Genomic DNA, 14,202 nt, shown 5'->3' with positions numbered 1-14,202 from the left:
TTTTCACACCATTAAAATTCCACCTCAGACACCAGACTCAAAGTGAACAAACAAACACGCATTGTTCGCTATCCAAACCCACCACCCTCACACGGCTGCTGCTGAAGCTGCAGTGACACTTGAGCTGAGGAGCACAAACCACTCGGGCAGCTCACAGGGGGAATGCCAGAGTGACACATTAAGAGCAAAACTAATCCACACTCTGTGTTTCTGCTGCACAGGTGTGTGCAGGGATTATCCTTCTGCCATGCAAGTCACTTATGACAATCTCAAAGGAGCCTTTCTCCTTCCTTCTGTTTCTTGGTTTATATGAAGTAAATTTTCCATGGCTACTGTGCCGAAACCCTTCCAGGGAAATTATTTTGTAAAACTTCAAACATTATCATTACTTCTTGTACACAATAATTTATCAATCATTGTAGCATGCTACAAGGCTAGATCCTACTCTCAGCATCTCAGCAGATGGAAGTTACCCACAATCTTTGAAAGAATCTTAAATACTACTTCTTTGCCTTGCAAAGAACAATTTGGGGAAAAAAAGAAGTAAAGTTTCAAGATCACCTCTACATTCTGCACATAAATATTATGCTAAGCCAAGATGAAGACAAGTAGTAAAAAAGATGCAAGAACCCTGAGACATGTCTGAAGTCCTCAGATAAAAGTTAGCACATATAAATTCCCATTTAGAAGCAGAAGTAATTTGAAGAAGTTCTACTTAATGGATGGCACAGAAAATATGGGTTCTGGTTTCCAACAAAAAGTGACATGCAGTAAAATATTTAGGCAATCTCTTGAGGATATTTAGCATTTCATAAATTAAAGGGCTTTAGTCAGCTTTCCATGTGACAGCAACCAACCCACAGTTCAATCAGAGGAGAAGTGTTTGTGTTTAATCCCAAGATGGATTGGAAGAACTTCTGGCATGAACTGACATTGATATAAACTGCTCAAGAGTTTTTACAGAGAATAAATGGAAGACAAAGCAAACTGTTTTAAATTGAAGCTACCATAATATTCAGCAGAAGCCAAAATTCTCTGTTCCGAAAGTCAAGTGACTAAACATTGGGATGTAATTTTCAAGTAGGTAAGTAAACAGCCTTTATAAATTCCACCACTATGTTTAAAAATCATTTAGCTCTCATTCCAATTGTGTTAGGTGTGTCTGTGTAGCTTTGGGCAGAAAACAGGGTGTACTGGTTGTTAAAGAAATCGGAGAGTAAGGGTACATGAATCCTGTTGTGGTGGTATCGCAGAATGCCTGGGTGACCTCGGGCTAGTCAGTTGTGACCTCTGTACAATGGAGACAATCACACTTATCTGATTCAAGGGGGTACCAGGAGACCTACCGTTTCCTAATTGTTTAGCGATGTACACGGGAAAGGCACAATATATAGTTACATGGGTTAGGTTTCTAGAAATATCTACTGGTGACACAATAGATTTTACCCATCTGTGTAAAAGTGTCAAGTACTGCTATTATTTTGACCTCATTGATAAAGAAAGGATGGGTGGTCTGGTAGATTGAAGCACATTTTGGCTGGAAGCTATTACCCTTTGAGACGACCTCGTTTCAAGTTTCATTGGTGTATCAGAAAAGTTACAGGCAGCAACAGTAAGGGTTTCTGTAATTCATGCTACAAAAACACTTTAATCTGTTTTATCTCCTCTGACATCCTACTCCTCTGTACTAGTTCTAATGATATTTTTCTTAATCAAGCATATGTTAATGGCAGGAAGCAGTGTCACTTCTTTCTGGTTTTACCTGACCTGTCTTTGGGTGCTCACTGTATCTGTGGAGCTATACCAAGCTCAATTGTCTCTCACTATTAGAGAGATGTAGAAAAACTGACTGTCATGTTAAGAAGGGCATAAAAAGGATGGTAATTTAAGAGGATGACTGATTTTAAAACAAGATACCTAAATTGAGGTAAAATGTAGATCCTTCTGATAGTTTCATGTAGCCATTCGGTTTTAGAGAGAGAAGTTGTTTAAGGTGATTTGGGCAGGATTTATGTAAAATGAGTAGCAAGGAAAAGAGATGATTTACATTAGAACATATCACAAGCAACCATCAAGTAGCAGTAGTTTTACTGCTGAAATGTGACTCTGGAGAATTTTTACAAAATCTCCACACTTGGCCAGGAAGGGTAAGGCAAGAAAGGGGCCAGTGTGAAAGTAGTAGTTTTAACCCGGAGTAATCCATGCTGATTTCTATTTCACCAGAATAATTTTACACCAGAAAAAACCATACAGAATGCAAATACTGGCACCTCTGTCTAAAGCACTCATTTACCACCAAGCACCCTTGTTTTACTCAGTGTGTTTGCAAGGATGAACCACTCTATCATTTGTATCAGTAATGCAACTCCCACCCACATGTGCTTCAACCCCAGACTTGACTAATGCATGAATCTTTATGCTGTGCTCCTTATGAAATGCTGTGTCCTATCATGTTGCTACGATACTGCCGCTAGATTTATGGCTCCAACTAAATCATCCGATCATACCACTTCTGTGCTGTGCTTCTTCCATTACCACCTAATGTATCAAAAGCATCGATTTTACACTTGCCAGCTTTCCTGCCGGAGCACTCTAAGGTCCTGCAGCACTTTATTACACCCCATGCCCACTCCCTGAGCTGTCATGCTAATGAGCCATGTGTCGCTACTTTAATTTTTCTGAAGCAGGTCACAAAGCTCAATTCTCCCCTCACGTGGGAGAACCTAGAGTCCAATTCCTGAGCCGTCATGGCTGGCTGATTTTGAATAGTGCATATGATGACAGGCTCTCATCTTACTGGCCTGACCACCACAACACCCCTTCCCTCCCAAATGCTGAAAGAAATATAGCCATTTATGGTTTCAGAATGCTTTTTCCTATTTACAGCATACTGTACTTACCAAACACCTAATATCTTGAGGTGTCCAAAATGCTGAAATTATAACCTACTTAACCTCAATAATTCTGAGAGGACAATTTTTATCTCTACAATAGGGGTCTTATTTAGACTGAAAGAAAATGAAGGACAGCATGATTAAGAGACTCTATTGTCAGGACACTTAGAAATACCCTGAAAACCTACAGAAATGTAGCAAAACAGAAAAAGGCTCAGATCCTCCAGAAAGGACCAATATATTTTATGACCTGCAGGTATGAATTCCTTCCAACTCCAGGTGTTTTATGATTTCTATCAATTTAGTGCCTTGCCAGGACATCAGTTAGGAAAGGTAAGAAAGACAAGAGGTTAGAGTAGCAGCTTTTAGGTTACCCTGAAAGGCATCTCAAAGACACTTGCCACATTTTGTAAGGTTAATTTCTGAGTAATGTTGCTGTCCTAAGACGTAAAAGAATAGGAACAACTAGGTGGTAATTAATGAGGACCAGTCCAGACTTCTTAATTTGACCACTCCTACTAAACACCAAGGCTACTTGGTGTTTGAGACGCTTGATGAGCAAAAGATTTGGGTCTCAGTAGCTTTGCTTGTTTTAGAATTTTAAATGGTATGTGAGCTGGGGAGAAATACATCAACCACCATTCTGTTAGCAACTGTGTTCCACATACATTTGTGTTTTAGTGGTAGAAAGTAGTAGATTAAGATATGAGATCTGTGCCATTTGGTGGAGATTTCCCAGCATCACCATCCCTGGAAGTGTTCCAAAGGTACTGCATGTGGTACCTGAGGATATGGTTTAGTGCAGAACATGATGGTGCTGGGTTAACGGTTGGACTCAGTGACCTTAGAGTATTTTCCAGCCTTAATGAGTTACTGTACCTATGAAGTAACACGGAGTCACATAGCCCACGTGTAACATGGGTCTTTTGGCTCACCACTGTTGTCTTTAGTGAATGGCTGCACATTTCATGGTACTTTGACATGTCAGTATTAGCTGACCTCTTGTAAACAGAAATACCATACACTACATCTGAATTTTATCACCTTCTGTCATAAAATATTACATTTTATCTTTACACTTTCGCTACTTTATATGGAAAAGGCCTCAACTACTAGGCTGCCATTAACAGACCTAATTATTACATGGAAAGAGAAAAAACATCTACTATATCTTTCCTGTTAAAAGTGAGGACAGATTGAGAAGATGCGTTACAAAAAGGCTGGCTAAATTTTGCAGCATCACCATCCCTTACCTCCAGAGACAGAGCACGTGTTAAAAGCCAGCAGTAAAGCTCTGAGATGCTGTGGATTTATCAGCTGAATGGAGAGGGAATAAAACAGTATTTTTCATTATCAATCTGAAATTAAGAATATTAAAATCTCCAAAACTTCTAAGGAGCAAACAATAGTGATTATCCTCCATTTTATTTATGTAAGAGTCCAGCACCAGCATTTAGGTCACTTGGCCAAGGTCACCAACTGTAACTAGCCATCAGTTTTTTTACTGATGTTGACTCCCACTGCACTACTTACTACAAAATATAGACCTTGCAGATGTAGATTCTGAGCTAATGCCAATCATGCATTTAAAGCACTATGCCAGCTATTCCATCTCTCTTGGGGGCTTTTTTCTAAATTCATATGGCAGGACTCAGAAACAAACAAAACCTTTAACCCTTCAAATTCTGGTATTTTCCAAATTGCCATCAAACTGAATTTTGAAGTCAGGTGTGTACACTGGGGCTTGTGGACCTCAAAGCCTCAACCCAACTGACTCTTAAAGAATCGTGACAGTCTTTCATACAAAGCTCTTCACAGCAAAGGTTCCTTCTGCGCCATAACCGCCCGTCACATCGGCTTTGCTACCAAGAATGGGCACTATGGGCTTGGTCCTGCTGTTAAGACACATGGTTAAGGACTGCTCTCCCTTGAAAAATTACCCTACTGCTTTGCACCCAGGTACACATGGGAAGCAACTTCAAAGGACATACCATGGCTTATACACACACAGCAAGAAGCTGCATGATCCTCTCATGTCATATTTCAAATATCATTTTCCAGAAAAATCATGCTGGATTCACAAAAAATACTTTTTCCTCTGAATTACTGACTCAAGTAGTTTTTAACCTGATCCTTTCTCTTTTACTCAGAGCCTCAAAAGCTTCCACCCAAAATACCTAAAGCTATCATTGCTTTAGCTGAAGAATTTGTTGGGGTCACATGATGGTTTGAAAGCTGTGGTTGAGATTAATAGTGTGTTACAATAAACACAGTGAATAATGCAAAGCACAGAAACGATGGAGGAGGAAGTGGGGGGGGGGAATACATCTTCTGAGGCTATGCAGTTATTGGATGTTTAGTTTGAAAGAACACACAGGTCATAGTGAGACTTCTGGCATCTTCTCCCTTACAAATTAATCACCAGTTCACAGTGACCAGCAAATTTCAGCTTATAAATAAAGTTCAAAGCCCCCAGGTCCTCATTTAAAAATGGAGACATATGGCTTGCAAAGAGCTAATGGAACAAGCCTTCCCAAAGTTTGAGCTCATTCCCTACTGAGAGATCCATTTCACAGTAATAACACAACGCAGCCATGAGTACATGAGCTTCAGACTTCCTTCCTGTATTTTATAATACTCTGCACTTCCACAGCAGCTTTTATCTGGTGAGTGGAAAAAGTTCTGATGAACATCAGTTATGACTTTTCAAAGTGTAGAAGGCACTGCAGGAACTGAGAACATATACAGACCCTCAGCCACACAGGCTTCAGCTCAGAGATGATACTTACCCAGAAACAAAAAGTTCAATGTTGTGCATGGAAAAATCTGAAAAGATTTAGAAAAAATATTAGCTTACTCTCTGAAACTTGATGTCTGCAAGTTTGGAGCCACAGGTCCCTTCTTGTCTACTTGTTCACCATAGCGTAAACCATGTCTAGCTGCAGTAACATCATATAAATAAGAAAACAGTTCAGAAGGATACCGAATCCTAGGGTTTGCTATAGCTCTCATTCGCAACTGAGAAAACTGTGGTTTAAGTTTTGTATCTGAGAAGCCTGTGGCAGAAATCAGAAGGCTGAATTCCTAGTACTCACTCCAGTCCCTGGACAACTCTGCCTTCAATGTTTTGTTCTTCTAAAGCTGCCCTGAAAGCATTTTTTTCACACAGAATCTACTGCTTTGGGGGCTTTGTTTCATGTTACTCACATATCTCTCAGTATAACCTGAGGTAGACCAAAACACTGGCAGTCCTGCAGTGAAAAAGTATCTAATGGGCCATAAATTAATGTTTCATTTCCTTTAATAGTGTAATGATTAATTCCTTCTTCAGAGCAAGATTTTGTTGTACATTTGATAGTAACACTATAAAGAAAGAAATGGGGTTTTTTAACGTCAAAAAGGATCAAAGCCAGAACACTGCTATTTTTGTTTGTGCTCTTGTAGCTTGACTCTTCAAACGGTTTTTTCTCCCCAATTTTGTAAAAAGGTAAAAAAATCCATCTCAGATGAGACCTTGCACAGCTTGTCAAATTTCAACCCACAGCGAATTTTTTTTGCAGATATAAACCTCTGAAAGTAGGGGTTTCTAATGGAAATGCTGACATAACCTTAACTATACCAATGCCGCTGTAATCTCAGGTTACCAGGAATATTTCTGCTGCCAATTCCATTTAACAAGTCTGAATGCATATAATTTGTTCCAGTTGTCTTTCCTTGGAGTGGGGCTCCTTTGTGCACACTTTCCAATGTGGCTTGCATTAAAATAGAGGAAAAAACCTCCTACTCCTATGTAAATTCATATACACACTGATACGGCTTTATCACAGCTAGAAAGCTATAAATCTGCTTTAACTGATTCAGTGTGTTCCTTGGCCTGGGAAGGTGACTTGCTTCATTGCTGCCCTTCACTGAACGCGACAATCATAACTTTGCTTTATTCTTTCTGAGATGTTTATTCCTTGCAAAAAAACCTCCCAAAAGTCCCCGAACTACCTCTCTGTGTATTCATACTATCCCCTCCTGAGCAAGGGTCCTTCTGTTTGAGCCAAAAGGATTTGAGCTGGGTCAGGATTTGTCCCTGGCTATGCTAGGAATCTAATCCAAATGCCTCCCACTGATACCAGCGATAAGAATCTACTCCTATAGCAAATGATTTGCTTCTCACCTTTGGCTCATCCTGAAGCCAAACAATTGCCAGGTTAAACAAATATTCTCAGGATGCAAAGTGAATTCATGAAGCAAGAGCTTAAGGGACAGCAATTTAAGTGGGCACATCTAGAGCCTCATGTCCTCTGAAAGATCTGCAGCTCACACACTGGCATTTCTCTGATCTTTCCTCTTAGAAGGAAGAGTGAAACAGGAGGAACAAATACTCAACAGGATGGCTCCACTGCTCAGTGAATAAGAGCAGGAATAATTCATGATCTGATCCTCCTCACAGCTGCCAGTCAACAGCTTCTTACTTGATCTTCAGGGTCTAAAAGGCAATAGCTGATGCCTAGAAACTCAAAACCTCAACCTTGTTGTCATCTTTACATCAGAGATAAATTCAGAGGAATGATGTGAGGACAAATTTTCAAATATATAAGTGAATTTTTGGAAGGTTTCAGTGAGTTTGAGTAGGCATCAACTGTGAAAATCAAGCCAAAATGGTCATCTCCACACTAACCCCTCAGGCTTCTAGGGACCCATAGTCAAGACACAGCTCTAGCCACAGTGAGTGCAAAAAGAGAAATCTCCTCAGGATGACTCAAATCCTGGTGGCTTGAAATGCCTCTGTCTAAATTGAAAGCTCATGGTTAATAAGTTTCTTGTTTAGTTTTCTGCCTAAAATTAAAAGAGAGGAATTAAGGTTATAGTTTCTCAGGCTGAATTCTGAGCACATTCCCAAATTAGAGGATAAATTAATTGAAAAATTATGTAAAACTGATTTTCAAAATGCTTTCGTTGAAGCATCTCGTCTAATCACCACTACTGTTTTAAAAATATAATTTTACTAAAGAATATTTTTAAAAGTACTGCTAAACTAAACATCTTTTAAACCTTTCTTCTCCTTAGGATGTTTTTTACTAAATTTCTGTAGTGTTGAGGGGGAGAGGAGGGGGAGGAGGGTGATGATGTTAAAAAAGTTTTAATAGGAAATGCAATAACAAAGAATATTTAAAACTTTTTAAAAGACACTTGGAAATTGATTGGGTATATCTTCCAATTCCTGTTTCCCTTCTGTAATTATGAATTACCATTATGAGTAACACTGACTGCTAATGGACTCTGCAAATCTCTGATAAAGGATGCAGAGATTAATTGCTATTCTTACTTAACACACTTGCTTGAGTAGTAAAAAAGAAGCAATAGAAAGCACTGTGCAAGGACAAAACACAGCAAGAGAATAGATCCTCTGTTCACAAGCTTTTCTGGAAAGAAAAATGAAAGCTTTCCATAAAAGAAAACTGAATTTAATTGGAATTTATTGTTAGTTTTTAGATGAGAAAAATATCAATTATTCAGATTACATTATCAAAGGTTCTTTTGCTCTCCTCAGTCAGACTCCTGAAAATTCTCCACTTCTAAGACACCTCACATGATACTATTCCTTCTTCAAAATCCTTTAATATTCAGAGTCTTTTGGCCTCCCTGCTGCAGTTTGATCTCTCTGTACTTTCAGTCCTGGTGCTGTGAACACCTAACCCTGTGCTTGAGCAGGACTCCTACAGGACAGCTGCTGTGTCTGAATTTGGGCCCAAAGATCAGAGGAGCACTGCCTGATGCAGAGCAGGCTGATGCTGCACTCAGCCCGCCAGTGGTCACACCGGGCTGCTGAGCGAATCTGAGAGCAGCCGTCGCTTGCGGCACACTCTGCAGCACCAACCACACCACGGACACAAAAGAAATAAACACTGAGCACTCACAGACACATTAAATCTTTCGGCAGGAAATGCCCTGTGCTTCAAGAAGATGACTTCCCTCTAGATCCTGAGGAAATCCAGCCATAGCAGCAGCAGTGGCACATGATCTGGTCAGTTACTGTAAATTGCAAGAAATGCACCATTTATATAAAACTGAACTACTTGACAAAAAAAGATAAGGCTATAGGAGTCCCCAGCAGCCTTTTTACAAAGGATTTATCTTCTCAAATCTGGGGCAAACCATTGAATAAATAGTGGGAAGTTCTTACTGAAGGATAGGTAAATTACTGAAGGAAGGTAAATTACGAACAGTGATTGTATTTAACAGCTCAAGGCTGCTTTTTAAAGCTTAAGGAAAAAAAACTTTAAAGAAAATAGGTTACAAATCAGGAGGTCCAGATTTAGTCAGAAATGAAATGAAAATTAAAGTCTTTGGGGGATTTACTGCTTCAAATTGTCCAGCACTCCAAACAAGAAAAAGTGGCAAAAGCAATACAAGAACTTTCATTAACTACATGACCATGGATTTTGTTGGCCAAGCAGCTCATTCATGCAGATCCCACTGTGCAGAAGAAGCATGGTGTGGTTGCTGGGGACAAACTGATCCTGATGTGGTCTATTTTCCACCAAAATCATGGATTATAGAGAAATTGCACACGTCTCCCAGGATCTAACCTTAGGATATTTATGTATGTACTCAACATGGATTTCCCTCCTTGTCCACTGCCAATGTAACCTGTGCCGAGGTAAGGGCTGCACCATCCATGCTTTATGCAACTTTTAACCCTCCTCTTGGAATTCAAAGTTTAGTAAGACTGAGAATCATGCCTGCCTTTCCCCTGTCTCTCCAGCAGCAATGTCACTTTGGGTGACTGGCATCATGACCCTCCACTGCTTCTTCTGTGAAAAATGCCCTTAGCTGTAGAAAAGGTGCAAAACTGGTTAAGCAGTGGTGAGCCACAAGTCTTTGTAATAGGGATGCATTTGAGGGAGAAACCAAAGAAACTGGGGTACATATATGCAGAGGGGGGGATAAGACTCCAAACTGTATTAGAGTCTTCCCAGAGACTTTAGTAGATGTTACCTTCAGTATCACCAAAGCAATTTCTAGGACCAGAGATCAGTTTTAGATATTCTTACAATTTACTGGTATTGCTTTACTTCTGTTAGAATTAATTAAATTCCATGCTCTGGTCTCAAAAATTGTGTTAGTATTTGAAAATACTAAAATACCCCAAACCAGAGGTGATTTGGGATTTTGTGGCTCCCATGTGCAGAGGCTGTTTCAAGCGACTACATCCAGCCTTCCTGTCTGCCTGATACAATCAGCTTAAGAGAAACACAGCACACCCCATCAAATAACAAAAGCACACTTCCTATGGAACGCCTGCTCACTGGAGGAGGAGCTGGAAGAAGTCACACATTTCAGCTTTGACTATGAGGCTTTTCACAGATTTTATATATCTTTCCAAATCCGCTCTTTGTCACTCTGTGCAATAGCCATCTCCCTACCTCAGAGATGCACTTGCTAATGTCCCCAGTGCCACAGCTGTGGATGCTGAAGGGACATAGGCAGCAATGGTCAGGCTGATGTGCTCCTCCTGAACACCATTCCCTACAGGCACTTCATTTTTTAAAATGTATTTTTCATGTCATTTACTGGTTCAAATGGAAGAAAGCTGCCATTAATGAGCTACGCACCCACATCCACAGTCTCCTTGGCTAGTCCTCAACCTTTCTCAGCTGGCCAAGGTCCTCCCTACAGCCCCACTTGTTCATGCTTCTTCTCCCATACCCTTGTCAGGGACTGCATGTTCTGATCAAGCACAGCAGTTGTTAAATTTCTTAGCACAATGAGATTAAAGATTGGATGCCTTCAGACAGTTCTGGCTTCTCCTGAGTCCTACACATATATACCTACACACCAGCATAATAAGAAACCTGAAAAACTTATTAGTGTTTCTTAATGTCCACCAAGATACCACATGTCAGCCAACTTTTCAAATAGTGCTAAAATCCTAAAATCAGGAAATTTTAAGGTTTCTGAAGGGAAACATCCTGAGATATTTCAGAGAGACAGGGCTGTTTAGTCTGCAGAAGGGAAGGCGTGTGACCTTTTGATGCTAAAATGGGGATTATAAGGAAGATGGAGAGAGACTTTTTACAAGTGCTTGTACTCACAGGATAAGGGAAACTGTTTTTTAACTGAAAGAGGATAGATTTAAATTTCACATAAGGAAGGAATTATTTATTATGAGAGTGATAAAGCACTGAAACTGATTACCCAGCGAAGCTGTGGCTGCCCATCCCTGGAAGTGTTCGGGGCCAGGCTGGATGGGGCTCTGAGCAACCTGGTCTAGTGGAAGGTGTCCCTGCCCATGGCAGGAACAGGGTTGGAACAAGGTGATGATTAAAGGCCCTTCCAATCCAAAGCATTCCAGAATTCTCTGAAATGGAGACATTCACATCTTAGTTACTTTGGGTAATTTTAGGTAAAGTAAAAAGCCTTCTGGACTTGACATATATAAAAAGAAAATATGAAAAGGTCCAAGTCTGAAAAATCTGTTTTTCCTTAAAATTGTGTGCCTGCTGATATTATAGGTACAATAAAAATTTGGACTTTCAATGTTCTAAATTACTTAGAAATAAAGAAAATCAAACCATGGTTTGTAACACATCTATCACAAAACTTCAAGCCCTAAAAGATGCCCATGTATTTATATACATATCAGTTGGTTCCAGCTTGTATTTGAAAGCTTAGGTGGACATTTTTCTTGAAGTTTAAAAATAATATCATGGACAATATTACCTTTCTGGAATAAAAGGAACTTAGATAAAGAATAGCCTACTGTATATTAAAAAAGTAGCATGCTTCTTAAGCTCCATGTGCATTATATTTGCAATTTACATGGGGATTTGTAACAGCAGTGCTGCTCCCTGGGTGTTACTTACTTTGGATGGACTTCTCTAAGGCTGAGTTTACACAGCTGTGGTAGGAAAACCTAGCCACAATCAATTAAAAAGTGCAACACAAATCCTTTGAACAGCATTCTCAGGCTGTCCTGCTGTTGAGACAGCTACTATTCTCTGAGAACGAGTGCTCTAACTGTATTAAACTTAGTCCTAACCAAAATAAGCTTTTACTAATTTTCACCATTTAAGGAACATAAAGACCTGCCTTTGTCATTCAAAATTTAAGCTGACTAAGCCTCATAGAAACAGAACATTAAAGAACTAAAGCAATTAAATCCATTTACAGAGGTCAGAAGAGTCTCTGGGTTTTAGGCATGATGGGCTTGTATGGTCTGTGGTTGTCATTCACATGAACTTTTAGATTATGGGTTGATAGGTGGCAAAGTGAGTCACCTTTGTTTTCCTCTTGACAGCAGAGTGATGCTGAGCTGATCCTAGCAGGTCACCAGTGTCCTGCCATTACCTGCACTTCTGATTACTGAACAACTAGAATAAGCAGGCAAATGAGACCCCAGATGCCTTGTCTTTGTGTGGGACATATTTATTACCAACCTACTGAATCCTGCACACAAAGAAGGCCTCAGGGAATGGAGTATGTCTACAAGCTGATGCAAAAAGCACTGAGAAAAAAAAAAAAAGGATAAATAAGCAGGCTGCTGAAAAGCCTAAAGTCTAACTAACTCACCAGCACACTGATAATACAATAATGTGGTCAATCCCCTGTGGATTTTGAACAAGGATTTTTTTGGTTTTCAGCTAATTAGTAAAAGAAGAGATTAAGGTTTTTAATCTCTTGCTCTTTCTTCCCTCTTTTTACCTGGAGGGTGTGCATGTAGGTGTACAAAAGTATTTCCTAAATGAGCAAAGAGAAAGTACATATATATACATTATGATGTGGAGTGTGAGTTAGGTTTTATTTCCAACAAGAGGGTAATTGACATTATTTCAGATTTCCACATTCTGTGACTGCAAGCAGTCAGATGTGTGTGTGTTATAGGGTGGGAGGGGAAGGGGGAAGCTGAACAGAGGATATGAATTTTAATCAGTTTCCTGAATGAATACAACACTGTATTTCCCCCTACTCTCCTTAGGATGAACAATTCAGAGGAGATAACCTTCTCCTTTGAAAAACCTTGAAAGGAAAGTTTGTTTTTACCATAACAAATGCAACAAAAGAAGAGGGAAGCTGGGAAAGGGAGAGGGCGGACAAATTAAATGTCAAACTTTCTCTCCTTACTTGAAGATAACAGCATACTAGGGAACCTTCTTAGAAGCTTAACATAAACGCAGTTAAGCTGTTGCCAGCTGCAGTAAACCTCCCTCTCACCTTTCTTTCTCTCTTTCAAGATATCTTTGAGTGCCTTCTCCTTCATCATAAATCAGACCTGTGAGCAATTATCGCTCAAGCCGGATGGCAGCGGCCTGAGTGGCCACTGCTATTCCACTGCTGTAATCTGCACTTCGTCAGGTTACACTACCCTTGATGAAATTTCACATTTCTTTGCCAATGAGCGTTACCTCTCCGTTTATGACTCACTGTCTTTGAAACAGAGAACTGTGAATTTCGTTCCTCTCCTTGTAATTTGCTTAAGCATCGTGGACCATCCGGCGGTGCTGAGCACCCTCAGCAACCCATCTGGGAGTCTCAGAGCATCCCAATAGGATGTGGTTCTGCTGCTGTTCCTCAAATACTTCCCCTGAGGGCACATCTCAGCGCCTCGGAGGGAGTCTGGACACAGACACCCTCCTCTGACATGGTGTTGATGCCACTGTCAACTATCACAGGAACTCTTCGTGCTCCTCATCCCCTTTCCTATCCACGCTGCTCTTGGGCGACAGGTTCCTCGCAAGTTCCGGCCCCGCCAGCCCCCAGGCTGCACCTTGCCGCCCTCACAGAGAAGGGGAAAGCTCTTTGCCCAGTCTTTCAGCCAAGAGTTAATAAAATAAAAAAGCCAAACCACCTCGAAATTGCAGCCCCGCAAAAGGGAGCGGGCTCCAGCCGTCAAGTCACGCCAAGTCTGTGAGCGCTACCCGGGTACCAAACGGGGTCGTGCGCCCCGCACCGCGCAGTGCGCACGCACCCGGCACAGACCTGCCCAAAGCTGCCAACCTTTGCCAGGCAACTTTTAACTTCTTATATAAAACCCCCAAACCAACCCAAAGGGCACACCCGCTCTCCCAGCCATCCTACATCCCCGCGCACGGCTGTAAAGACGGGCATAAAAAAGTAGGCACAGAGAGAAAAAGAAAGAAAGAAAGAAAGAGAGAGCGAGAAAGTCACTCACCGTTGGCGGCGGCACAGAGGTTTCCAGAGCCACTTTGAACTAAGAATGACTGAGGGACAAACTCTTCCTCAGAATCCGAGCCCGCGGCCGCCCGGGCCGCGCCGTCGCCCAGCGACCGCCCCGGGCCCTCATTGGCCGGCGGCG

At 40.9% G+C, this 14,202-nt stretch overlaps 1 protein-coding gene across 4 annotated transcripts in view; it reads right to left on the bottom strand.

The window, feature by feature from the left end:
* Positions 1-14,202, bottom strand: part of TENM4 (teneurin transmembrane protein 4) — a 605,662-nt gene that overhangs the window by 252,294 nt on the left and 339,166 nt on the right. The window contains exon 1 of one of the 4 annotated variants that reach the window (XM_031066105.1): positions 14,059-14,193. The exons of the other annotated variants lie outside the window; for them this stretch is intronic. The gene's annotated coding sequence lies outside the window, so the exon portion shown is untranslated. Of the gene's footprint in view, positions 1-14,058; positions 14,194-14,202 lie in introns of those variants that run through there. 4 annotated transcript variants of the gene reach the window in all.

Source organism: Geospiza fortis, unplaced genomic scaffold, assembly GCF_000277835.1.
Source record: "Geospiza fortis unplaced genomic scaffold, GeoFor_1.0 scaffold16, whole genome shotgun sequence".
In the NCBI taxonomy this organism is placed as follows: domain Eukaryota; kingdom Metazoa; phylum Chordata; class Aves; order Passeriformes; family Thraupidae; genus Geospiza; species Geospiza fortis.
This window is presented reverse-complemented; position numbering and strand designations above follow the sequence as displayed.